We start from the raw sequence: 27,489 nt of genomic DNA, 5'->3' as shown, positions 1-27,489 counted from the left end.
GGTCTCAGTCAGTAAAAGAGGTTTAAAGGTGTTGTGGAGTTTAAAGTCGATCCAGAATAGAGGATGCTTAGCCTAGGGTCTGTTCAATATTTTTATTATTATTGGTTTTTCTCCAACCACTTACTAGGCTTGTCTCTTGCCCCCAGTTTCTTTAGCTAAAAAAAAAAAAAAGCCTGAACTAGATGATCTCTGTAGGGTCTTGTCCAGTTTTTGGATATTGCATTTTCTCTACCATTGGTTGAAGCTTGGGCTGAAGATTCATACATGTGTATTAATTAGTGTGGTGGTTTGAGAGACTGACTTTAAGAGAGGGTTTCAACTCGACCCATCCTGATGTGAAAATGAGAATGTAATTGAGAGGAAAGACTTGAAGAGAATCTACAGAGAAGAGAGTGTGGATTGAGATTAGTTAATCCATCTCTATGCAGATCTGTGCAGAGGGATTTTCTTGAGCAAATCAGTAGATTGGGCAGATTTTGGGCTCGATTACCTGCATCCTGTTTCTCATCTTTCCAGTTGTTACTGTAGCTCCTCCTTCTCCACCCCTGAATCTGTCCTGTGCCTGTGGACTTTGGCCATCTGTCCACTCCTCCTTTTCTCTGAATCCCAGGGCTCCCAACCTGGCCTCTGTACCTGGAATCTGCTTCCAGGCTGGGCTCATCCGTTTCTTCTTGCACGCTGGACATCCTGCCTGTTTGCTTACCTGTCTTTTAAGACCTGTCGGGACCATCCTGCCTTTGGGTAACATTTCTGTCCTCCAGGTAGTTAGTGACCCTGACCTTGACCTCTAACCTTCCCTGTCCTGCCACTGCCAAAGCTTCTGATTGGCTCCACTATAAATCTCTGCAGTACGTGCAGCAGGAATTACCCTGCGGTTACAGCTTCTACATCTTGACAGTGTACGGATGTGGGATGAATGGGAACAAAGGAAAACAAAACAAGTGGGGATTGTCAGTGATTTCTTTTTTTCTTTTTTGAGTTTCTTTTATTGTCATGAATATTTTCCCACTCAGGAATCATAATTATGGAGAAGTTTGCTTAAAGCGATGAGAATTTCATGAGAGAATCTGCACGAGCCATTGGCATGAACTTTTGTATTCATTCATGTTGAATCATTGTAATCACCTGCTATATTTCAGGATCCCTTTTGGCCACTGAAAAGGAATTAGTACTTCAGTGGAGGAGAAAAACGGTAACTAGTTCATGAAAATAAAGAGCTATTTTAGATGTAAGTACCAAGATTTTGGCATGCCCAGCAGAGGAGACAGCCAGTTGTCTGCAGTGAGGCTTATGGAGTATTCCAGGCAGGAGTGATGTCAGGCTGAACCTTGAGGGGCATTGACGATGGAGAACACAGCATAGGGAAGGGCTGGGAGGAGTGAAAGATCTGGGTAGAGAATGGACCGGTTTGGGGTGGCTGGAGGGTGCATGAGGAGAAGTGGAAGATGAAGCTGGAAAGACATAGCTGGGCCATGTGTAGACCTACCTTGGGATGCTGTGAGAAGCAGGATGTCTGCAGGTGATGGGGAATCATTGCAAACTCTGGATGCATTGACTTTAAATGAATGAGCTTTTACTATGAGGAGCTTGGAAATAACTACTGCCAGTTCCATGTTGGGTTTTTCTATATTATTTAAAGATCTTTGGAGATCTTGTTTATAAGACCTAGTAATCCTGGCCCCTCTTCATAAATTACCAACCATACACTGACCTTCTCCAGCTAGCCTAGCGTTAGAGATGGGCCTTGTGCTTTCTATGGCAACCCCCCCCCCCACAGGTGGAGCCACCTGCACCCCAGCCCCTCGCCCATGCACCCCCACTTTCTGACCCCGAGTGAGGTTAATGAATCTCATTCACTTCCCAGCCGGGGCCAAGGAGAGGCTTTGAATGGATCATTTCTGACTGTATTTCTTCTTGGTGCTGTTTTTTCTCCAGAAAGGCATTATGATTAATTAAAGCACAGTCAACAAAGCAAATCTGAAACAGCTGAGCTTCATATTTTAAAAGTCCCATAAACCTCATCAGCATAAAATAAATTAAATTTGGAGCTTACCTAGTGCACACATTCATTTTGCTGGAGCGTCTGACGCACTACCTTACTGTCTGGATAGAATCTTCCGGAGGCATCCCAGAGCTCTGATGGGTCGCCCTGTAGTCCTGACCGGACTGGGCTCTGTCCCCACTAGGCTGCTCTGGCAGAGAAGCCAGTGGAAAGTAAAGGATACTTGTGGCCAGATATTCCAGCAGCCTGGAATATGGACCTCTGGGCCATGGTTATATAGGGGGTTTATCTATGTATTTATTTAAAAGTTCAATCTTTTTGTATTTAAGACCTATACATTTCATTCTCTGTAGATTATACCCCAATAAAAATTCTAAATTAAAAAAAGTCTATAATATTAAAAATTTTCCTTGTCCTTTTTTTTTTTTTTTTTCCTAATGAGAGTTCTGAGGTGTCTTTTTCAGGACACCTGAAAATTAACAGGACAATCACAACAACAATATTATTTATGGCCCTGGAACAGTTATTTCCTTCTGTGTGTCAGTTTCCTCATCTGAAAAATGACGTGCCAGGTTCTTTTATGGGGTTTCTAGTTTATTTTATCCTCATAGGAGAAGAATATGTAATAAACACTTTGTAAAAGACAGTTCAAGATGTCCACAGTAGCAAGAGTTATAATATTTCACTTTTTAAGAGCCTGCCAACTTGAGGATTACCTGCACATGTTTTAAAAGATGAAAATCTAAGTCCTGCTTATACCAACTCTTTAATTCATAGCATCTCAGTCATTTTTCTTATCTTTTCTCTGAAACCTGGTCATTGGGATGCTGGCCGTCTTGGTGGTAGTATATGGTATATTCTTCTTCCTTGGCGTCCCTGTCCATGTTGCTTTCTCACCCCATCGTTTTGGGGAGGGGAAGCCATAAGTGACAGTGACGTGGATGTTGGGTTGAGGAGCAGACTGGCAGCGTCCTGCTGGGAACCGGGGGAAGGAGCCTTCCGATGAATGTGAGTGTCTGCTCCTACACAGCCACCATGGTGCACGTGGCCCCTGGTGTGTTGAGAGGGACTGCATGGGAGGCGTCACACTTGCTATTAGCCATTTGTAAAAGCCACCTTTGTATTTCGTTCCGCTGCTGCCTGAGTCTGCAGTGAGCATCACAAGGCCAAGTTTTAAAGGTGTCCCCTTCCAGAGCCTTTCTTCTTAAAGCCGAGTGTCTGGCTGTGAAGCCTGGATGGAGGTGGGTCACCAAGGGGGCATCCCCTTCCGCAGGGAAAACGAGGCTCTGCTGGCCTCCTCTTGGTGTGCTGTGACCTCCAGACCACGTTCTGCAGAGGTGATGCTGGTGTCTCATGGAGGATTTGGGTTTTGATCATGTTTTTAAAGTATCTTTTCATTACTTAGAAACTGTAGTAATAAGTACGTACAGATGGTGCACCGTGTTACGCATTACAGTTTAACAAGGTGGCAGACCACCAGGGCATTAACCGGAGACCACAAACATACATTTCCATCTTTCTTTCCATCTTTCTTTCCATCTTTCTTTCCTTCTTTCTTTCTTTCTTTCTTTCTTTCTTTCTTTCTTTCTTTCTTTCTTTCTTTCTTTCTTTCTTTCTTTCTTTCTTATTATTTTATAATAAAATTTCTCCTGCCATGTCTATGCACATATTTGAACTTGTGATAAAAAAGTTACACAGTTCGTTTTTTAATTCAAGCCTGCACCTGTCCTTATGCATAACTTTCCCCGGGAACACCCCACCCTGGCACGTTGGAGCACTCAGCTGAATGCCAGCAAGGTCCAGGTGCACCTGCTTGGTCCCCAATCTGCTCATGGTCAAGTGGCTTTGTGAGAATGAAGAAGTGTGCTGCAATCCAGTGTATTTGATTAAGTAAGCATTTAAAACTTTAAGACGGAACTACCCTAAACAGCACCAAAAGAATAATGACATATTGGGGGAAATGTATTGCAATACATTTGACTAACGAAGGGCCTATTTTGCTAATATCCAAAACAAAATATACTTTCATAATCAATAGGGAAATGACAAGCAATCCAGTGGGAAAGTATGCAAAAGGCTCAAATAGGGTAACAGAAAGAAAGTATAAATTTATAATAAATATGCAAAAAAGATGTTCAGCTTCATTCAGTTAATGAACTGTAAAATGTAACAAGAAGGGGAAAAGAATCTCCCCCTGTCTCCCCCGCCCCTGCCTCTACCACACACCCAACTATCAGGCAGGTAGGTAGTGGTTAAAAAGTAAGACAAAGCCCGGTGCTGTTGGACAAGGAGTAATAGGCACTTTCAGACATGGTTGTTATTTGTAGGAATGTAAACTGCTGCAGTTCTTTCGATAGTTCGGGTGATATGACTGAATAAAAAATGCACACTCTTTTGACACAACAGCTTCCCTTCCATAACTTTATTTCCATAGTTGTTGAAGACATGCGTACTTTTATACAGTATTTGTAATAATAGCAATAAACCCAAACTGCTAAAAACAACCTTACTTAATCTCCATATAGGATTAGTGAAATTGTGGTACCATAATGTAATGCAACACTATAGAGCCTAAGGAAGAAGAGGGGAGAGAGAGAAAAAGAGAAGATATTCTGCATTCCGTTAGGGAAAAATGTTCAATATAGAGGAAAAAATAAGCTGTAAAATAGTACATATGGTATGATCACATTTATATACATAAGAAAATGGAAAGAAAAATCTTCTTGTGCTAACGAATGCATTAAAAATTTCTGGAAAGAAATGCAAAGCCAAACCAAAACCGAAATAAAGCACAGGAACCAAAAAGCCCTGCTGACTGTAGTTCACTCTGGGGTTTGACCCTGAGATCCAGGGCATAAGGGAAAATCTTTTCTATGTCACTCTTTGCCTTTCTACATTAATTCAATTTTCTTTTTGCAATTTTTTTTTTATAATGAACAGGTAGATCTTTAGTGATAAGAAAACTAATAAAATAAGCATTTTATTCTTTCTCAGTTATTTTCTAATAATCCCCTAATCCTTCCTCGTATCTGATTCTAGTTTTCTGTTTCTTAAAATCTAAATACTTGTAGATTTGTTTTTAATCAGTCAAGGCTTCAGTATCCTTAGGATGTACTTCTTATAAAGTAAGTACATGTTGACTGACTTGTCCTGACAGCTCACTGCAATCTCATTGGCAGGATAGGTTAGGGTGGAAGAAAACCAAGCCTACCCTGGTGGGGAATCTTACACTCCAGGTTCTCGATCAAGAGCAGTGGTGATGAAAATGGACTCCCAGGTCAGATGACTTGGGTTTAGATCATCTTCTTTCTCTACCACCTGCTAGAGTTATGCTTTTGGGCAGGTTACTTAGCCTCTCTCAGCCTCTGTTTCTCATCTGTACAATGGGACTACTAATAATGCCAACTACACAGAATTGTATGAATGAAAAGTCATACAATTTTTAAAACATTTAGAAGGGAATCTGGAACAGAGTCCTAATTATATTCAATATTATTACTCTTTCAATTTCACTTTTTTATACCTCACCTGTGTGTTTTAGTTTTCTTATAATTTAAGAGAGCTGGACAGGATAAAATGGAAGGACTTCTTCCAGTCCAAAATTTAATGATTTAATGCATGTGTTTCTGTCATGTTCTGTATTAAAAGACACATGGTTTAAGATTATGTATAGTTGTATGGGGTGTTTGATAGTGAATTTACTGCTTGTTTTTTTTTTTTTTTTTTTAATCAAGGGTCCTTGGTTAGCTTATATGAAGCCAGCACATTGCATGATTTATTTCATATATATCTGTACAAAGTCAGTATCACATATTCGTTGTGCTGAGGACTGAGAATGGAAGGAGGATATAATGTTTACCCTTGAGAGGCAGAGGAGTATAATGACTTGTAGACATTTTTGGGAAGAGGATGCCCATAAAATGAACTGTCAGTCAACATGTTATTGACTGAGAAAGTGATTGGAGGAAGAATTGTGAGCACTTTGTTATTCCCGCAAGGGGCCCTAGAGCTTAAGATGTGAAAATTGTCCTCTGAGTCAACATTTTCTCTAGCTTTCTAGAGTCTAAGTTTTGCCTTTGCATTTGGCTCAGATCCTCTGAAATTAATTTTCCTAATTGACGAAAGCCAACATTTGATGCAGATGGATGGTGTAGGTAGATAAATAACTTAAAAGAAACGGCACTCACAATGCCCAGATAACCTGGTGCTGTTGAACGAGGGTGGTGGTTGGATGTGGAGGGTAGGGAGGATGGCGCCCTCTGTCCACTGGGCCCCAAGCTCCACTTATTTATAATCTTCACAGATAGCTTGCAAATTGGGCATTTTACCTGTGAAGAATGGAGCCTTAGTGGGGTTCATTTACTTGGCCAGACTTACAAAGTAGTAAGTCAGAGAGCTTAGATTGGAGCCCAGGCCTGACTTACTCCTTAACTAATATATGTATATACTTTTTCTCCCTCTAGTCTCCTTGGTTAACTTAACGTTTAATTTCATGAACCACAGATTTTATACTTAATGCCCTGCCCTGGCATCATCAGTTTGTGTTGTTGGCTACAAAGGGAATTAGACTTGAGAATGAGTTTGGAGAACCAGGGTCATGGGATGGGGTGGTGAGAGTGTGGACTTCATGGTGGATCCACTGGAATGCATGAGAGAGGAGAATGGCTGGGATGTGGGGGTCAGGGCTCCTGTGTTCTGATTTGTCTCTTTCACTTGCCTTGCTGTGCTTTGGGGTCACTGACTAGTACTCAGTTTTCTCATGTGTACAATAGGAATAATATTACCTGTCTCTCAGTGTTTGTGGGAAAAGTAAATGTGAAAAGCTTGTAAAGTGCTCAGTGTAGTTTATGGCCAGGTACTTGTGCCCCACCCTGCATTATAAACCTTCCCATGGCAGGAATGACTACAAGGACTACAAGGTCCAGCCCATGTAAAAGGAACCTTTTGGTATATCTCTGCGGCCTGTTCCTACCAACATTTTTACAGGGATATCTTAGACTAGAAATAAATCTAAAATAGGAAGTTGGAGAGGGCACTTCTCCAAAGCTAGCTCCCCTTTTTAGCTCTATGTTAGAACACAGAGAGCTTTTTCACACTTGTCTTCATTCCTTAGTGACTTTCTCATAGGAGTCTCTTTTCCTGCTGTACAGGAACCTAGGCTGTGTTTCTTTCAACATAGGAGGGAAAGATAAAGAAATTGTACAACATGTGACAGCTATAACATCTCTCTGTGATGAATTGCTACTTCATCTCCAGGTGAACTTCAAAAAGTTGTCCTTTGAAAGGGAATAATAAGTTTCTCCAGAAGAAACTTTTGGACACCTGATTCAGGTCATAGAGAACATTTCTGCCTTAAATATGACTTAGGAAGCACACTCTTAATAGGAAAAAAGAAACTAAATAGGTAGAACCCTCCACCAGGCATTTCTTTTATTCTCTCCCCTGCCCCCCGAAAATGCAAATTCCAAGAAAAAGAGAACATCTTAAAGACCTAACTTTAAAAACACTCAGAGTGTAGTCTGGGGCTGTTATACAGTAGAACAGTCTGATACCGTCTATATTTATGAAACTATAAACTTAAAATCGATTTCAGAAGAATGAATTTAAGACCCACTGTGATTCTTATTCATTGGAGAAATCTGCAGTTATTTTCAGAATTGTGTCCAACTTCAAGCTGAGTAACAAATTCAGTTAAGTGGAACATACAATCTTCTTAAAATTCTAATTAATCAGAATTTGCAAATAGTGCCAAACATTTCACTGCGTGTCGCTGTTGGAAGGGGTGTAGAAAGCTGTACTGTGATGCTCACTTTCTTGGAAACTCCCTTTTCTGATAACCTCCTTCATCCGGAAATCAACCGGGGTCTGGCCAGAAGCAGGTAAAAAAGTCCTTAGGGACTCAGACAGCTGTCACAAAGCCCATGCAGATCCCTCTGTGGACGAGGTAGAGAGCTCACAGATGTGTATCAAAAATACAGTGTGGCACTTTTCCACTAAGGGCAGAGAAGCGTACATTTCTCAGTAGCCTCGACAACATTTCCCCGTGTAATCCCAGTAACATAATTTATGTTCAAATGGGTAATCAACATGATCAATAAAGAGTTGAATTTTACTTATATACTCTTTAAGAAAACCACAATTATGCAAATAAAGATCTTTCATTCATCACAGTCAACCAAAGGTTTGGCATTGGGAGAGATTAGCTTTGCATTCGGACCGCTGTCCCTAGAAGAGTTGCTGTCCATAAATGTGTCGAATGAACAAATGAGTGAAGGACAGAAGGCTCTAGATGCTGGGTATGCGGAATGCTCTCTTGCTCAGGGACTTACGTAAATGAGGTGTAACTGTAATTCTGAATCTAGCAAATAGTCCTTTGCTCAACTCTCTGAGTTATGGATAACATTTTCTTCATACCAGCCTCTCATATTTGTTCGTACTTATTTTTTTTTTTGTATAATCTCTTTTATATAATCATTTCACTGTCTCCTGTTGTCTCTTTTGGTCTCCTTTCCTCACTTTTGAGGAGGGACTATGACATTGCCACACTAAATATTTCTTCTTTATAAGGCAGCTTTATTTAGAAAGGGGCTTTGGAAAATACCAGTTAATGCAATTTTCAGCAATGGCTGTCTGCAGCCACAGAAAGCTTGATTAAATTTTAATTAAAGTATACTTAATTAAATCCTATTGGCTGAAAGTAAATGGAAAAAGTGATTAACCGTCCTTAACTGTATTCGCCAAGCTTTCACCAAGTTTTCCCTAAGCTTTTAGGTGTCCCCCTCCGGAGGGGACTGCTTGCTGCTGGGAGATACCAGAGCTTGTCTGGAGGGTTGGGTGCTATTTCCTGAACTGCCAAGTTCGCTGCTGACTTCTAGCACCATACTGGCACATGGCATTCAGTCTCTTTTCTCACTTTTCCAACAAAATATCTGGCACATAGAGGAGTTTTAAGACAAAAAGCTATATTCTTTGAATTTTACCTTTACCTATGTAGCAAAAGATGCTGAGAAAAGTGCCATGAAGACTTCTGACTCCTTCCCTCTAGGTCTCTGAGCCACATCCTTCCTCCCAATCTCTAATACATCTGCCCCTTCCCCTTCACATATTTTAGTGATTTTTTAAAGTTCAGTTTATTCTCTTTCTGATACTAAACTTTCTCAGGGGTCATCTCAAGGAAAGAAAAGGCAATTCACACAAATTTAGGGAAGGAGACTTTATGAAAGTAATTATCTTGTTCTTGGGAGATATTTTGTGTGTTTTTTTAAAAAAGTGATTGTGAGGGAGGATTTTCAAAATATGTGTTTATTTTTCCCTGTAGTAACCTTTCCTTGATAGACCTGCCATGGTAGCCTGCAATCTGACCGTAAGTGCCTGAATTCTGAATGTTCTAGAAGATCATAATTTCTGCCCTTAGGTAATTGACAAATAAAAACTAAATTAATCTGAATTGGCTTAGCAGACCTGTTGTAATCAGAATTAAAGATGAACTTTCCTAGGAGAGAAAAATGAATAGCATTCCACTCCCATTGGAAGGAAGGACATCTTAAGGATGGAGTGGATCACTGTTTTTTTAAAGCCAAAGGATTCCAGGCTAGGTTGCAGTAATTAATAGATCCTAATATATAAAACAGGTAAAACGCCATAGATGTTTGCTTTTCCAAGTCACAATCCAAAGTTATGTTTCTGGACAGTTGGTGGCTCTCTTCCATGTGGTGATTCAGGGACCCAGGCTTCTTCCCCACAGTGGTTCCACGGTCCCCGTGGTGATCTCATTGTTGTTTGCATTTAGTAGGCACAAGCAGAAAGAGAGCATGAGGAGGTACAGCTGCTTCCTTAAAGTCTTTGCTCCTGAAAGGCACGTGTTCTTTCTGCACATATGCCATCAGCTAGAACTCAGTCATCAATTCATAGCTAATGCCAAGGGAGGTGGAGAAATGTGGTCCAGCCCAGTGCCCAGGAAGGAGGAGAAACCCTCACTATCCAGGTGGGGGTTTGCAAGTGGTTGGCCAGCAAGCCACATTTGCCTTGTTGCTATATTTCCTTTGGCCAGCACAGTGCTTAAAGAATTTTAAAACCATAGCAAGCACCAAAAGATGAGGAGATTTCACATAATATGTGGCCTTGTGAAAAAATGTGACGGTCTGGCAGTATTGATTCCATATTCCTGCATGTCACCCCCTTGTCTAGAATTGAGCAGCAACTCTATGTTGAATGAGACCATGCATTCTTTTGTTTTCCACAGTTCTGGCCACTCCCGGTCACCCCCAACCCCCATTCCCCAGCCATGAAAGCCAAATATTATTTGCCATTTATCGTCTTACACCTGGGCTCTTCTCTAATTTTCATTATCCACACGACTCCAGGATTGGAAACCAGAGCACTGAGGGACTCCCTCTCTTCCTCTCTCTGTCTCTCTCCTCTCCCTCTCTTTCTTCCAGTCTCTCTTTCTCACTATATATTTCTCTACCCCACTGACCCTTTCCTATTTTCCTTTACTCCTTTCTCCTTCCCTCTCTCATTGTACTGTTAAGGGACACATTTGCTTTGACAGTTAGGGCCAAGAAATAATATTTTGATTGGTTAGGAAATGTTCCAGGGCATTTACAGAAATACAAATGCCATTAGAAAGGAAAAAGGAAGGTAGGAAGCAAGGCAGGAGGGAGGGAGTAGAATGAAGGAAACAGAGAACAGGGGAGGGGATGCATTCTGTGCTTTTGGAAAAAAACTCCCCAGTCTCTGCATTAAAACCTAGCTGCCTTTTGCATAAATATGTTTCATAAGCCCTATCCTATTCTATCTGAGATTTGTAATTGCAAATGAGATCTTTATCCTCTAAAACCAAAGGGTAGGAATATGTTTTTTTTTTTTTTTCTGTGACAGTTGTTACTTGGATTATGTACATATCCAAGATAAACCAGATGGGACGTGTTAAAAGAGGCAAGATAAAGTGGTGATCTGAGAAAAACATCTTTCCCTTCTGATTGCAAAGGCTGTTGGTAGTGACTGGTGAGGCTGTTGCACTAGTCGTGCGCTGAGTTGTTGGGTGGTGACTGGGCACTTGCTCTCCTACTTTGCAAAGAAGTGTTAGAGAAAGCCAGAGCGTGGAGGTGACCTGGAACAGACCCACTCCTTGAACGCAGAGGTAGGAGGATTCAATGAAGCCAGCTCCCTTAAGACCCATCTCCCTTAAGCCACTCTCCCTGGGCAGAGTGAAGGGATTATTTGTGCTGATTAAGGAGGGAAAAACAAACCCAGGCACTGGATCTTGCAATTGCAATTGCTTTTGATTCAGTCATGGCTAGAGTTGCAAAGTGGAGCACAGAGTCAGGGAAAGCAGTGTCTCCAGCTAAGGGAGTCACTGAGTTGGTCCTCTGAGCCTGAGTGCGGGGGTGGCCATGGCAGCAAGGCCTTCACGGGCTGCCATTTACCAAGCCCTGTGACCACAGCCCAACCCAGTAGGTGGGTGAGCATCACTGTTGTCATGGGCGTCATTACACTCGGGGTATCTATCTGAGGCTATAAAGGTAAAGGAGGTGATTTCTAATCCGCGCTAAGGAATTTTTAAAAATATAGATTCCGAGATGGCATCTCAAGCCTGTTGTATAAGAATTCCAAGGCAGTAAGCAGAGAAATCTAATCCAATTTTTTTGTCAAGTGATTATTACATAGTCAGCTTGATATAGGTCCGACAATCACATCTGAGAAGCGACTTGCCTCAATACGAATAATTAATATGTAGCAGAACATGGATTCAAACCCACCTGTGTCTTTTATACCAGATTGAACTCATCCTACTAGGTCCAGGGTTACACTAGGTAATATTTGGTAGTAATCAAAGAAAGCAAGAGAAGAAACTCACATTTGTTAAATACCTATTATGCTAATGCTTTTATTTCATCCAGTACTGTGAGGTGGGTATTTTCCATTCCTATTTTACAGATTGGGACACTGAAACAGAGAGAAGTTCAGTCCCCTGGTTTCATTTAATGAAAGGGTAGAATACGATTCAGATCCAGGTTGTCAGTAGGGTGCTTTCCCCCAGACCAGTGTTATATAAGTATTCTAGATTTCTGCACTTTCAGTCTTACTGTAAACCAAGGCTAATGTAAAAACTTGGCTTTAAATTTGGTGATTAAATTAATAATTATATTAGTAATAGGAAAAGCAAAATTGAAGGGAAGAGGAGGCTTCCATTTCACACCTAAAGAGAAGCCAGCTATGGGATTACCAAGCCAAAATCAACACACGGTCATGTCTCACCTTGCTTTTTGAAGAGTGTCCCAGGAGAGCCGTGTCCGTCACCTGGGAGCTTGATAGGAACGTAGACCATTAGGTGCCACCCCAGACCTACTGACTCAGAATCCGCATTTTCTCCAAATCCCCAGGTGATTCCTATACATGTAAAGTTTCAGTAGTACTGTTCTACGCAACAGCTGTTGGAAGCCAGTTACCTTATGGAGAAATTAATAGGCTCATGGCGTTGCCTCTGCCAATGCAAATAGATGAAGTGCTGGTTGACAGAGCCCAAGCCTGAGCCTCAGCCCAGCAGATGTGTGTAGGTACAACCATGGACACTACTATGTAAAATAAGATGTTTGAGTTGGTCACCTTTGCAGAGTTGTTAGTATATTTATTTAACTTACGATGTCAGGATTAAACATTTAGAATTGGATTAATTTAGCTTAGAACATATAAACATCTAGCAGGGTACTTCTTATGCATTGGTGCTTGTCCCAGGCTTTTTGATTATGAAGAGGTTTATTGTTCAAGTTCTGCGGGGAGAATTTATAAACTGAATTTAAGGGACTTGATAGGGACGGAGTCTATTTAACTTAAATAAGTTTCTTATTCCTGGCATTCATACCCCTTTCCTGATGACTCTCAGGCAGAATGTCTTGAACAGTGAAATGCCAGCAAACGATATTAACCAGCGGTCTTGATAGTTGTTAGGATCTTTGGGGTTTTGTTTGTTTGTTACTTGTTTTTCTTAAGCAATAATTATTGATTTGCTTTTGTGAGGAATGTTCTCAGAGTGTGGCTTGAAGGTGAATCTGAGCAACGAAAATCACTTTGGCGGATGATTTTGTATATACTTATATATGTAATTTTTGGTCCGGGTAAGAAAAATCTACATTTCACCCAAAGCACACAGGATCTATTTCTGCATCAGCCAGATAATGAGACAGTAATTGGTGTGTAAGCCGTTCATTCTCCAAGTTTTCTCACGGGGCATAATTTGTCTCTTATTTGTCAGGGATGGATTCTGCGGAACAACACTCTCATTCATGATGGGCAGAGCAAATGTACTCAAACATTATCATAGCTGGGATTCATGGTCCACTATGGATTTATGTCAAGAATGTTAATGATTTGTTTATGAATAAGTGGGCCTGTCGCATGGAGAAACAGTAGCCTGCAGAACTGCTGACTGGACATTTCGCTTGCAGAGGATTCTTGCAGGAAATAAATACTCTTGCCAGGCTTTTTGCATCTCTTAAGTAGCTACTGTGAATTGACTCTGGGATTTGAAATGGTGGTGTTAACCTCACAAAATCCTTGCTATTGCTGATCTCGTAACTCCTCATTTTGTTGATATAATATGGAAAAAGAGTATAGTTTTAGGATTGAATATAATTTTTTTGATAAGATATGGTGAGAAAATAATAGTTTAATTAAGTTCCTATTGAGCAAAGTCCCCACTACTCCACCCACCAGAGTATGTGTTCTTTGAGGAGCATGTTAACTTGTGAAAGACATGAATTTGCAGAATTTAATTGGTAGATAAAAAGTTACTTACTGCCAAGTAGAGTTCAGGAAATGAAAAATAAATCAAGATTATATGATGATTCATATATGTACACATACACAGAAAGATGCATAGATAGATGTAAAAAATAACATGCGTGTGTGTATATGTGTGATTGTGTGTGCACGTGTGTGTATGAAGCTTGGTGGTATAAATGTTCAGGATGCAATTTAATGATGTGTATTCTAGCTACTTTTTAAACATTTGCCTTTTCAGGAATGATGATGTTGGCTTTCTCTTAAGAAGAAATTTAAAGTTAAATGTTATTCTATTTATGTAAAAAAAGATTACTTTCTTCTTTTCACTTTGGGGTAGAATTAGTGTAAGTCAGGTTTTTCTTGAATTTTATCCAAAAGGTTTTATGAATATAAATACCAAAGTCACTTTGTATAAAGTTCTAGTTATAATCTCAGAAGTTCATGCCATAAATCTGACCTAGAGGAGAGTATTAATAACATCTAGGCACCTAAATAATAAAAAAAATGTGTAACATTTGTTTAATAAACATGACATGTCCATTTACTAGCTGGAGACCATCCAGCTAGTAATAATGATTCATCCACCGGGTCCGTACAGCAGTCCTGGCCATTCTGTGGCTACAAAGCCACAGAGTCTAGCCTTGAATCAGGACCGCTTGGGCCCAGATCCCCTGGTCATGCTATTGCATGGAACACCAGAGACTCAAAGCCTGAGCAGCCTTACCCCCATGGCCCTTTCTCCTTGTCCACGTTGCCCTCACAATTATTCATGTAGGTAGATGAACTTACCAGATGCTGTTGAAACAAAATGGCGGGCACAGATGGTTTTCTAGGGACCCAAGAACTCCTTGACAGGATGTGAAAATTTCATATGAAATTTGTGCTTCTTGGGAATTAGCTGATTATTAGAGGGGTAATCCTTGCAAAGATCACCAGATTATTAACTCAGTACATGTCCAGTCATACTGGAGTGGATTCACATGTGTTGTTTCTTTTAGCATCATCTCTTTTTTTTTGTACAGTAAACATGATTCTTAAATTAAGAAACTGATGTTTCTGAGTATTCATTTAAAAGTTGTTCTCACTTCTCACTGGTAACACTTCATCTATCCTATACCCCTCACTGGCAACTCTGGCAATAAGCAACGGATATATAGACTTGATCTCTTCTGACCATTCTAAATTCATTTGCTTTAGAAGGCACTGAATGAAGGCATGGTGTGTATTGAGAATTAAGAGTGGAACAAGTGTGGTTTGTCAAAGTTTCAGCTGTATTAAATTCCATGTTAATACTATAATAAACCTCAATAAGGCCCATTACATTAGACCTTATTGGTCTCATAGGTCTAAATAGATCTAGTGGTCTAAACATTAGCTCATTACAGTAAGATCTGGTTTTCATTAAGCAATCAGTTGGATTTGGAATAGAGTTGTCAGCAGAGACAGATTAAAATGAAATCTGAAGGGTATGTGTTAATCATCTTCCTTGCAGAAGGCATCAGTCCCCATGCTTGGAGTGGGGAAGATACACAGAGCCTGAGCCAGGTGCTCAAGGAGCCGGGTATGTCCACCTGTGCACAGGCTGTGATCATGGTTCACCTGTGTGCTCAGCTCCTTCACATTCCACTGCTCGCATTTCCATCCTCTGTTGACACAGTAAACATTCATGACAAGAACACCTTACTAGAAAGGATGCTAAATTATTGTAGTATAGCATACTGTCTGTGGCATAGAATGTACAAGTAATTATGTTATTTTTCTTTCTTATACAGTAAATTCTCTCTAATGTCATTGATAGGTTCTTGGAAACTGACTTTAAGTGAAATGACATATAACAAAACCAATTTTTTTTCTCATCAGTGGTACAATGAAACAATGTTGAAGGATGTTTGAGGACCTGCTATATGTCTTTCACTTACAGTTGCAGTTTTCTTTGTTAAAAAATGCAAAATTACAGCTACATAGAAGGAGCTAATGCCAGTATTCTATAACACTGTAGGATGACTGTAGTTAACAATAATATATTATATAGTTTCAAGTAGGTGGAAGAAGGATATTGAATGTTCCCAACATGAAGAATGATAAATGTTTGAGATGATGGATATGCTATTTACCCTGACCTGACCACCATATATTTTATATACATATATATACACATATATATATATCTATCACTATGTACCCCATAAATATGTACAATTATTATTCATCAATTGAAAAATAAAATAAAAATTTATAACAAAAGTAGTCATTTCCAAGAACTTATGAATGACTTTAAGTGAGGACTTACTGTATTCATGTATTTTGGCTTAAGGATTTCCTTCCCCATCCCCTTCATAGTTGTGATTATAATAAGATTGGTTCTATAAATGAGAACTGAAAACCCATCCTGTTACATTGTAGCACCACCTTCTTTATCAGGATTTTTTTTTTTTTTTGACATAGGGTTTCACTCTGGAGTGCAGTGGTGTCATCATAGCTCACTGCAACCTTGAACTCCTAAGCTCAAGCAATTCTGCCTCAGCCTCCTGAGGAGCTGGGACTACAGGCATGCACTACCATGCCTGGCTAATTTTTCTGTTTTTTGTTGCTCAGGTGGCTCTCAAAACTCCTGGGCTAAGTGATCCTCCTGTCTCAGCCTCCCATAGTGCTACGATTACAGGTGGGAGCCACCCTGCCCAGCCTGTATCGGGAATTTTTTACCTGGTGCCTTCCAACCTCTAGGACGTTGGCTCTCAAGTGCTGATGCTCATTAGAATCACTAGAGTTTTTGTTAAAAATGGAGACGACTTTCTCCTACTCAAGAATCTTCTTCTGTACCCTGCACTTCAGAGGATTCTGAAACTTAATGAGCTCTGTTATATGGACTTTATGGGGGGACGACTAGAAACTCTTGAAACTGTTTCCTAAATTTGGATTGTGATCATATTATGGAGGCAGAATCCATAATTTTGTTTAGATTCCTAAAGAGGCCTAAAATCCCTAAAGAGTTTATGAACCACTGTTCTTGTGGGTGGAATGGGGGACATTAATTGTAACCATATAATTGTTACTCTTTGAGCCCCAGAGGCAAATGGATTGAATTTACCAATCCATTTGCAATATGTGATGAAAGCATATTGCAGTTAGAACACTATTACAATAAAACATTAAAACATTTTATTTATACACTAATAAAAATAACTGCTTTTGAAATACCATTTAATGTACTCTGTCAATATTACTTAAAAGTAATAATAGTTGATGGCAGGGTGTCATGTACAGGCAGATTAGGTTTTTACTGTATATGCAGAAGTACATTACTGGTATCTTACCTGAATTTGGTGTGGTGGAATCTGAAGACACGTTATGAATATTAAAACAGGCAACTGGGAAACTTCCAGACAATTAGCCGTCCAGCCCTGTACTCCTGAAGTTTTGATTTCATGGCAAACCCCTCGTCTGCCATTCATTTTCATAGGAATGGAATGGTAAGAAGGCATTAATAACTTGGGGCAGACATGCTGCTAGTATAGATTATGTTATCGATTATGTGATCACATTATGTGATCATGTTATCAAAGTAACTAACTTGAGTTCTAAGAAAAATTCTTTGAGGTTCAATGAGAGAAGTGAAAAAAGTGGCAAATTGATGCCTGCTCTGGATTCGTAGCTTCTTCAGTTCTCTAAGACTCCCTCACAATGAGGACATTTTGCAGAGTAGTGATAAAAACCTCATATTCTTCAGACACTTTTTTTTTACACTTCCAGACAGTCAAATTAGTAGGTAGTTTTTCTTTAGGGACTAGGTGTGCTTTTCTCTTTAAGAACTGTTTGACAGTTGTTTCCCAGAAGTGTCAGAGTTCTCTCCGTGAGTGAAGAAACAAATAATTCAAGTACTAGCCTCACTTCTTTTTCTTTTTACATAATAGCAGGTGGCGGGGTGAAAGCCCTGGCCTAAGAAATATTGTGGGAGCTTTAGTAATGTGGCTTCGGCTAGTTGAGACAGGAAAAAGTTTCATCTTCACAGCTAGAAAAAACTGCCATTGAAGCAAAAATGGATATGATTTATCACTAGGGAAATGCAAATAAAAACTACGGTAGGGTGAGATACCACCTCATACCTATTATTACGGCTGCTAATCAGAAAATAAGTGTTGGTGAAGATGTGGAGAAAGTGAACACCCTGTGCACTGTTGGTGGGAATATAAAATGTTATAACTGCTGTGGAAAACAGTATGACGGTTCCTCAATAAATTAAAATACAATTACTGTATGATTCAGCAATTCCCTTCAGGGTACGTACCCAAAAGAATTGAAAGCATAGTCTCAAAGAGATATCTGTACTCCCGTCTTCATAGCAGTATCATTCACAGTAGCTAGAACATGGAAGCAACCCAGGTGCCTATCAACAGATGAAAAGATAAGCAAAATGTGGTATGTCCATACAATGAAGTTGATCAGCCTTAAATAGGAAGGACATTGTGACACATGCTACAACATGGATGAACTTCAGGACATTATACTAGGTGAAATAAGCTTAGACACAGAAGAACACATACTATATGATTCCATTTTTCTGAAGTTCTCATAGTGGTCAAAAGCATAAGAGACAGAAGGCAGAATGGTGGTTGCCAGGGACTGGGGAGAGAGCACAGAGGGGAGTGGTTAATAGGGACAGAGTTTCAGTTTGGGAAGACAAAGAGTTCTGGAGACGGGCGGTGGTGATAGTTACACAACAATGTAAATCAACTTAATACCGCCGACCCGTATACTTAAAAATGGTTAAAGATATTAAATCTTATGTTTGGATTGTACTGCAACCCAGAAATTAGGAAGAAAAGGAATATGATTTAAAGATGTTGTCACACAATTTTAAGAAATGTCTTTTTTACTTTTTGGTTTGAGCACAGGAGTATTTTCATACTAAGAGGATTCAAGGCATAGAAAGGTTTGAAAAAGAAAGCAAACCCCAATCACACCCCACTGTTAAAGCTTGGGTGTCCGTTCAGCATTCTGTTTTCTGTGCATACATATGGGGGCACATAGATGTGTGTACGAAACAGGAAACAGGTGTGCATCCTGCTTTGTGACATGATCATTGGCTCCTTATATGTCATTTCACATAATTTCATGATAATGTGCTTAGTTGTCTATTTGCATTGTTTAATGGCTGGGAAGAAATCGACAAGATTATTAAATGTTTCCATGAAAATCATGTCATTCTAATGGTAGAGGTAAATTAAGTTATGAAAAAAGTGGCATGGTCGAAAAGTCCTAAGTGCGAGGAGATAGAGGTGCCGGCCAGGCAGGTGGCACAGTGGGGGCTCAGTGACAGGGCTGAAAAGACCTTTTCCTTTTCCCGTGACAAACCGCTGCTGCAGGGAAGAAGGCAGATACAGCTGCTCACAGTTAGGCTACTGCTGGCTACATAAGAGAGAGATTCGGACCAGCATCTCAGTGGCTAACTGAATAGATAAGGCGGCCTCTGAGAGCACCTTCATAGAGTCTATGTGGTATGGGCCCCATGTTAACATTAATTCAGCTATCTACTATCATCTCAGTACCTTCTTTTGGCAAAAAGAAAAAAGAAAATCGTGCACACTTCTCCAAAACAGTTCTCTGTATATTTGCACTTGATCATTTGGCCCCTGTAGAGAAGGGAGAGGCAGACGGCTGTGTGTACCTGAGAAGGAAGTCTGAGAACTCCTTAAACGGCCAGGGCCTCCCTTCCCGCTGGACCCAGGTGTGTTGGGGCGAGTAGCCACACCGCTCCACAAATGAACCAAACTGCCTTCTCCAGGTTCTCCTAGTGCGGAAGTCTGTGCTTCCTGCCAGAGTGAGAAGAGGGCATGAGTTTCAAGTTGACCTCCTGAAAGTGTTGATGTGAAATACAGTTATAAAAAGTGATTAAAAATATATGTATATGTGGTATGTGTACACCATGGAGTACTATTCAGCTATTAAAAAACAACGGTGACATAGCACCTCTTGTATTTTCCTGGTTAGAGCTGGAACCCATTCAATTTTTTTTTTTAGCGTATTATGGGGGTACAAGTGTTAAGGTTACATATATTACCCATGCCCCCCCGCTCCCCTCGAGTAAGAGCTTCAAGTGTGTCCATCCCCCAAATGTTGCACATCTTACTCGTTGTAGGAACCCATTCTATTAAGTGAAGTATCCTAAGAATGGAAAAACAAGCACCACATGTACTCACCAGCAAATTGCTATTAACAGATCAACACCTCAGTGGACGTATAGGAATAACATTTATTGGGTGTTGGGCTGGTGTGGGAGGAGGGGATGGGTATATACATACATAATGAGTGTGATGTGCACTAGCTGGGGGATGGTCACTCTTGAAGTTCTGACTCGAGGGGAGAGGGGGGCAAGGGAAATATACGTAACCTTAACCTTTGTACCCCCATAATATGTTGAAAAAATAAATTAAAAAAACCCATAAAAATATATGTATATGTGCACACACATATATATTGCATGTATAGGAACATTTTGCTATATGATTTCAAAATTACATTTCTTTGATCAATGATATGGGTTTCATTGTACAGACAAGCTTTGACTTGCAGAATTCTTAAATATTATTGGAAAACTTTTTGAATTGATGGGCTTTAATGGAAAATATCAGCTTTTATGTATATATTTTTTAATTAGAAATTTCCTATTTGTCTCAACCACAGTAATGCACATGATATGAAAAGTCTGTCACGAGCCAGGCACTGTTTCAGGTGCCAGAACATTGGTACCAATCCGGGTGTGGGGGAGAGTGAGGGACTTCCTGCTCTTAGGGGCTGATATTGCCATGGTAGAGAACATAAGATAAACATACTAATAAAAAAATGAAAATATAATACTGTATAAGATAGTGCAATAATATAACTTCAGGTAGTACTAATAATGTTTAGAAGATAAAATAAATCAATGTGACACTTGGTAGGGGCTGCTTTCGTTTAGGAAAAGGAAGATCTCTTTGAGAAGGCGCTCATTGAAAGATGAATAATACAACAGGGTTGTCTCATGCAAATTTGGGGGAGGTATGTTGCAGATGGAAGGAATATCACTGGCAAAGGCCTTAGGTTAGGAGCAAGCTTGGTCACAGTATTTAGGACATCGTGAGAAAAATGGACGCAGGAGGAGAATGAGGTTGGAAAAGTCAGGAGCGAAATCTTGACAGCCAAGGTAGGGGTTTGGAATTTTATCTCATGATTTATGGGAAGCTAGTGGTGAGTCATAAAACAAAGCTGCTATTCTATGATCTATTTTTTCAGAAAGTGCATGTCTGACTTTTATCTTGGAGGATGGGTTGTAGTGAACAAGAGTGGAAGCAAGGGGGCCAGTTATGAGGCTGTTAAACTAAATCTAGGGAGCTAGATGGCCACGGCAAGGGAGAGAGTGAGCAGTGGTTGCATTTGGGATACAGTTTGAACATAGACCTAACAGGAATTATCAATAGATAGGGTGTACGCTCTCAGAGAAAGAAATCAAGAGTGTCTCCTACGATTTCAGCTAAAACAGATAAAGGGGAAGGATTTCAGGGAAGAGATGATGATATATTTTTTGGAGGAAGAGTTGGGTATTCTACGTTAATTTTGAGATCTTGATTCAGGCATCTAATTAAAGACATGAAGAAGACAAGTGTATATACCAATCTGGATGACAGAAGAGAGATCTCATCTAGGCAAATGTGTTTGAGAGTTATTGGAATATAGCTGAGATTCAAAGCCACAGAGCAGAATGAGATTACCCAGGAGACAATGCGAGCAGAGGACGGATCCTCTGCTGCATCCTCCCCTGAGATGTTGGACTATCGAATCAACTGCTTTGGAGGACAGATGTTTAGAACAGATTATTGCCTTACAGTTGGCGAATGTGTGAAAGCTATTTATGCTGCAGATGAGTCCTTATTTAATTATGAAATCTTGATGCAAAACCTTCAAGTGTTTTGTTTGGTGTCTTACCAGTATGATGGGAAAGATAATAAATTTGGAAAAGGCTTGTACATGTAGTTTCCTGGAAATATTTGTTCGAAAAGCTGATGGCTTTCTCAATGTGCCAATATTTTATAGCCTCTTGTTACTTTAAACTTGAAAGCTGTCAGCATTTTTATTTGTAATTAGTTGGATTTGCACCAGGAACTCAAAAATTTTGTTTCAGTTCATCATTTTGCTACCACTGCTTTATAACTCTGGGTTTTGAGCCAGTGTTTCTCATGCTTCCTGGTACTTTGTTTTAACAAATTGTGTGTGTTTTCTCCAGAGATCTGGCAAGTACAGTAGCTTTTTGTCTTAGAGGATATAGATTCTTTGGTTATCTTTGAAGAATGTTTTTGAAAAGTTTAAACTATATTTCTCCTATCAAAGTTAACAACTTAACTGAAAGTTTTTGCTCCCTCTAAGTATAAAATAGAATTCAGCAAACTTCTATTTTTTTTTTCCCTCCCTGCTTTCCAGTCTTTGAAAATATAACCTAAGGGTTTTATACCCAGGTTGTTGATTATTTAATTATTATTTTTGGATTACATATTTTCTCCTTCAAGAAATAGTTTTGACTCTTGCTTCAGTGTTTAGTCCATATTAGTAACTGTTGAATTCACCTGATATTTAACTGGTTTTGTGGTCAGTCCTCCTGTAGCAAACTTTTATAGTCCTTAGATTCTCAGTGTTGGTACTTATCTCAGTTTGCATCTTTCAGTACATTTATAGGAAAAGAAGGAAATATGGGTGACACATATTCTGAGCACTTGCAATCTATATAAATGTTGTATTGGATGGATTCTTTGTTTTGATCATAATTCTGTAATATTCTAGTTGAAAATACAGAAAGACATAATCCTAGGGCTATTTATTATAACACCATATTAGCAGAAGCCTAGGACTATCTCAGAATTTATAAGGAGGGGACCAGTTTAATAAACTATGGAATACAGTGTCCTGGGCACTATGCAGTTATGGAAAAAAATTAAGAATTATCTTTAATGGACACATTGCCAAGCTCAAAAAAACAAAGTGGGAAAGACTGTGTACAGTATTCAACTATTTAAGGAAAAATGACAAAATAAGAATGATAAAATGAAAAACTTTGAATGTATAAGTGTATATATGTGTAATATGTTTATATATGTATACACATGTATATATATGTGTATATGTATATACATGTGTATGTATATATGTCTACCTATGTGTATATATGTACCCTTCATATATATATGTATATATATATGCACACATATATATGTATAGGATAAACCAAAGAACTAAAAAAATGGGGTTATACTGGAGGAAGGAAGGGACAGGGTAGAAGGGCAAAGGGGACAGGAAGATAAACTAGAATTTTCTAAATATAGAACAATTTTATGATACCATGTAAATGTTTTACATAATTATACATAAAATTAAAGCAACATATAATATGTAATCTTTAAAAACTGAAAGCAAAGCTAAACAATGGAGGTAATTCTGTATGAAGCTGATAATCAAACCTCATGGATAAGAATTATTTCAAATAACTGTATGACAGTCACTGACTGTCCATCATTAGTAAGATACAACCTGAAAACAAAGAAAAAAATCTACACAGATATCTTAAACTATATTTAGTAATTATTTGCTTTTAGTAATCTTTTTATAATGATGATATTGGCATTGTTATTCTGAACTGATTTTGTGTGTGTATGGGTATGTATGTATAATATATAATGAATATTTGCATATGTATATATTTATAATAAATATGAATAATCGTTGTTTTATTCTAATATATTATATTATACAATATCCTATCCCCTGTTACTCATTTGCTTTATCCTGTGTATACACATACTCATTCACATACACTAATAGATTTATAGTAGATTACTCTGTTCTATTCTCTATATTCCATATATAATATAAAATAAAGAATTAGCTATTACATTAATGTTATTAAGGAACCTAGAGTTTAGTAAATATAAAACCTAGAATTAAATGAAAACCCTGTAATTCTAAATTTGAATTGGAACTATCTCTATTATTTAATGTAATCCTATTGTCATTTCGGTTCACATTCTCCTTAATTTTAAAATTCTGTTCTATAGAGGAGATATCTTACATGCCATTGAACTTGCAGAATGATTTTCTAAAAATTTTTGTGTTCCTATAGTAAATAATATGTGAAAACTTGCCTCTTCATTTAAGTCTTTAGAATGACATCCTCTTTCTCTTGTTCTAGAATATTTTCCAAAGGCTCTGTATTGGATTCTTCTTTCTTGAAGGGAAGTGCCTAAAGTCATAAAGATTGAGCTAGCAATAAATCTTAGGTCTTCTGTTGCTTCAATCCAATTAGGTAGGCTTTTCTTTTTTTTTTATTTGATCTGTGGCTTCTTTTCTCTTTTGACCTTGAGATTAACTAGCCATCTTGAAATTATTTTCTTAAAACTCAGAAGAGTTTAATATACCCTTGGAATAGCTGTGGGTCAGTCCTAAGCCCAGAACAACAAATTAAATTTAATTCTCTTCTAGAATTTTCATTAGGCTTTCTGAACCATAACTTGGTGGCTAGGGACTGGAGATTATTCTTGTTATACGTGGGGTAATAAGTCCTCGTTGACAGTGTCCCCATTCTGCAGCTTCTTCACAATATTGCTTGCCCTCTTGGGAAGCCATTTTGAAAATAACATATGGCTCCCCTTTCATTTTGTGAAGTCAGTGTTTAATTTGGCTGGGAACAAATTGTAGTTGACATCAATTTTACTTGTTTTTCTTTCTGGAAAAGCTACTTGGAAAGGTCATTTTTCCAATAAGGCTACAATGTAGTTTTATTAACTGTGTACTATTTATATATGCAGGTCAATTAAGTTTCCCACATACACACTCACACACAGATGACAGGACAAATAAAAAAAACACATCCCTCTTCTGTAATACCCTAGGGACTTGGCTCACGAGAGCAACAATATTATCATTTGTGTTTACATGTGATCTGTGTGGTAGACTAACAATGTCTGAAATGTTGTTGCTACTTCTCCTTTTGGGAGATACAGTTTAATTCCAACCCCCTTGAATGTGGTTTGGCTTCAGTGACTTGACTCACAGGAAGTGGCAGAAGTGGCTTTTGGAGACTTTGAGGTTGGGTCAAAAGTCTTGCAGCAGCAGCAGCTTCTTTTGCCTTTTGGAACATGCTCTCTGGGAGCTCTGAGCCACCATGAAAGAAATCTGATTACCCTTCAACCATCTTGGAGAAGCCATGAGCAAGGACTCTGGTCAGGAGTCTCACTGGAGCTCCATCTTCTAACCATCACTGCCAAGGCACTAGACCTGTGAATGAAGCCATCTTGACCAGCCTGATTGCAGGGTACTGAATGATCCTCATCAGTACCTTGTGGAGCAAAAGAATCACCCTGCTGAGCCCTGCACAGATTCCTGATCCACTCGATCATGAGATGTAGTGAAAAAGGATGCTGTTGTAAGCCACTGAATTTTGAAGCAATTTTTTATACAGTAAGAGATAACCAAAATGTCATATCTATACAAATCTCTTAAGAGCAGTGTGGATATGGCTAAACAGACTATTGAGGAAGCAGTGTGGAATTTAGGAGCTGGGAGATTTAAGCTGTAGTTTGTTCCTAATAACTTATATGGCTGTGAGCAAACTATCTGAGTTCTCTCAACATTTATTTTTCAGATAGAATTGGCATAATAATAGTAACAACAACAATTAATCTCAATGTAATAAAAGCAAACATTTATTGAATATGGTTGTTCTAGGTGCTGAACTAAGCATTATAATGCATTATATGATTTAATCACCATACCATCCCTGTAAACTATAGACATTATAATGATTATTACCAATTTACAGATGGGGAAAACAGGCTTAGAGAGATCAGGAACCTGCTCCTGTATGTTCAATAAGATACTTTTGTTGTTCACCTCTAGTTTTCTAGTATTCTGTGTCAAAGATTCTTCAAATTATTGCTTGTGGATTAGGATTTCCTCTTTGTGACAGCTCAATAACAATTTGTTTTTTTATTGTACCAAAATAAACTTCACAGTTGTAAAATAGTACAAAAAACTAGTAGTCTGCAGCATGATTTATCTCAGTAGTCTTGATACACTGGGACAGTGGAAAGAACTGAAAATGACATAAGGCTCTTTTGGTCTATGGTCAGGTTGTGAGGAAGCCACACTAGAAAGTGTGGGGTGCACCTAACTAATGGCAGCACAGTCGTTACAACAGTTGACACATATTCCAGAGAAATGGATCTTGGCAGAGAGGGTAGAAAAGGGACTCTAAAAACAATTGTTGGCCTGTCTAGTGTATTGAAAGAACTATGTCTTCATTTTAATTATTAGTAAAAAGTAAATTGCCCTACATTTTCAGTATTTTTTTGTTTTGCTTTTTTTTTTTTTTTTTTTTTTTGGAGACAGAGTCTCACTTTGTTGTCCAGGCTAGAGTGAGTGCCGTGGCGTCAGCCTAGCTCACAGCAACCTCAAACTCCTGGGCTTGAGTGATCCTTCTGCCTCAGCCTCCCGAGTAGCTGGGACTACAGGCATGCGCCACCATGCCCGGCTATTTTATATATATATATCAGTTGGCCAATTAATTTCTTTCTATTTATAGTAGAGACGGGGTCTCGCTCTTGCTCAGGCTGGTTTTGAACTCCTGACCTTGAGCAATCCGCCCGCCTCGGCCTCCCAAGAGCTAGGATTACAGGCGTGAGCCACAGCGCCCGGCCTGTTTTGCTTTTTTATATTCCTTATTTCTCCTAATTATTTTTCTTTCCTTTTATACTTATAGTTATTCCTAGTGTGTGTTCATTTTAATGGAAGGAAGGAAGGAAGGAAGGAAGGAAGGAAGGAAGGAAGGAAGGAAGGAAGGAAGGAAGGAAGGAAGGAAGGAAGGAAGGAAGGAAGGAAAGAAAACACAGAAAGAAATAAAGTAAATCAAGAAACTACTGATATTCATTGGGTGCCTTTAATTTGTGTTTGAGCATGTGTTATTTCAGGTTTAAATGTTTAAGCATTTACTGCTTTAAATTGATTTGGTTTTCCAAAGCCACATGACTAGTCCAAGGTGGAACTGGCTTTTGAATTCATTTTCTAACCCTGTCTGTGATACGTGGGATGCCTCACTGTTTCTCATGAGCTTGCTCTTTAGCTGACGAGATTTACTTTACTTAAATTTGACTTACCAATTCTTTTAAAAATCTTAATCCAATTTAAGAGTGCTGATTCACATACTGCAAAGCATTCCCTTGTGCTTTGAACCTATTAATTTTGGTTGAAGTATTAAGAGTGTCTAAGTATAATCTCATGAATGAACTTGCTGAGTGGATTGAAAAATACCCCTAAGCCTTTTAGAGCTTAGTTGCAGGGTGTGTATTAGCTGTTGAACTCAGATTTATTCATGGTGACGATCTCTTTCCGGCACGGATGGATGTATCGTTCCATGTTATTTACTGGGAACCATTTTGTGTATGAAACTGGGCTCTATGCCATGCCAAAGGAAGCCCGGAGAGAGGAACCTGGTTACACAAGAATTTCTTTCCATTTTCTGGAGAGGGGATGTTCTCCTCCTTAGAAGCTCCCTCTTCTCAGAGCACTGGGGCATGTAGCTCAGCTGCTGGCTACCTTCATCTGATACCTGTGAACAGTGTCCTCCAGCCTGGTTGTCTCTAGCGGGGCAATTTGCCCTCCTGCCAGGAGACATTCGACAGTGACAG

At 39.1% G+C, this 27,489-nt stretch overlaps 1 protein-coding gene across 5 annotated transcripts in view; it reads left to right on the top strand.

Annotated features, from left to right (window-relative positions):
- The window catches only part of PID1 (phosphotyrosine interaction domain containing 1), a 221,263-nt gene that overhangs the window by 57,135 nt on the left and 136,639 nt on the right, over positions 1-27,489 (top strand). The window contains exon 1 of one of the 5 annotated variants that reach the window (XM_076006004.1): positions 3,666-3,892. The exons of the other annotated variants lie outside the window; for them this stretch is intronic. The gene's annotated coding sequence lies outside the window, so the exon portion shown is untranslated. Of the gene's footprint in view, positions 1-3,665; positions 3,893-27,489 lie in introns of those variants that run through there. 5 annotated transcript variants of the gene reach the window in all.

The sequence above is a fragment of the Microcebus murinus genome, chromosome 8, assembly GCF_040939455.1.
Source record: "Microcebus murinus isolate Inina chromosome 8, M.murinus_Inina_mat1.0, whole genome shotgun sequence".
NCBI classification, from domain to species: domain Eukaryota; kingdom Metazoa; phylum Chordata; class Mammalia; order Primates; family Cheirogaleidae; genus Microcebus; species Microcebus murinus.
The sequence above is the reverse complement of the archived record's forward strand: the minus strand, read 5'-3'. Positions and strand labels throughout refer to the sequence as shown.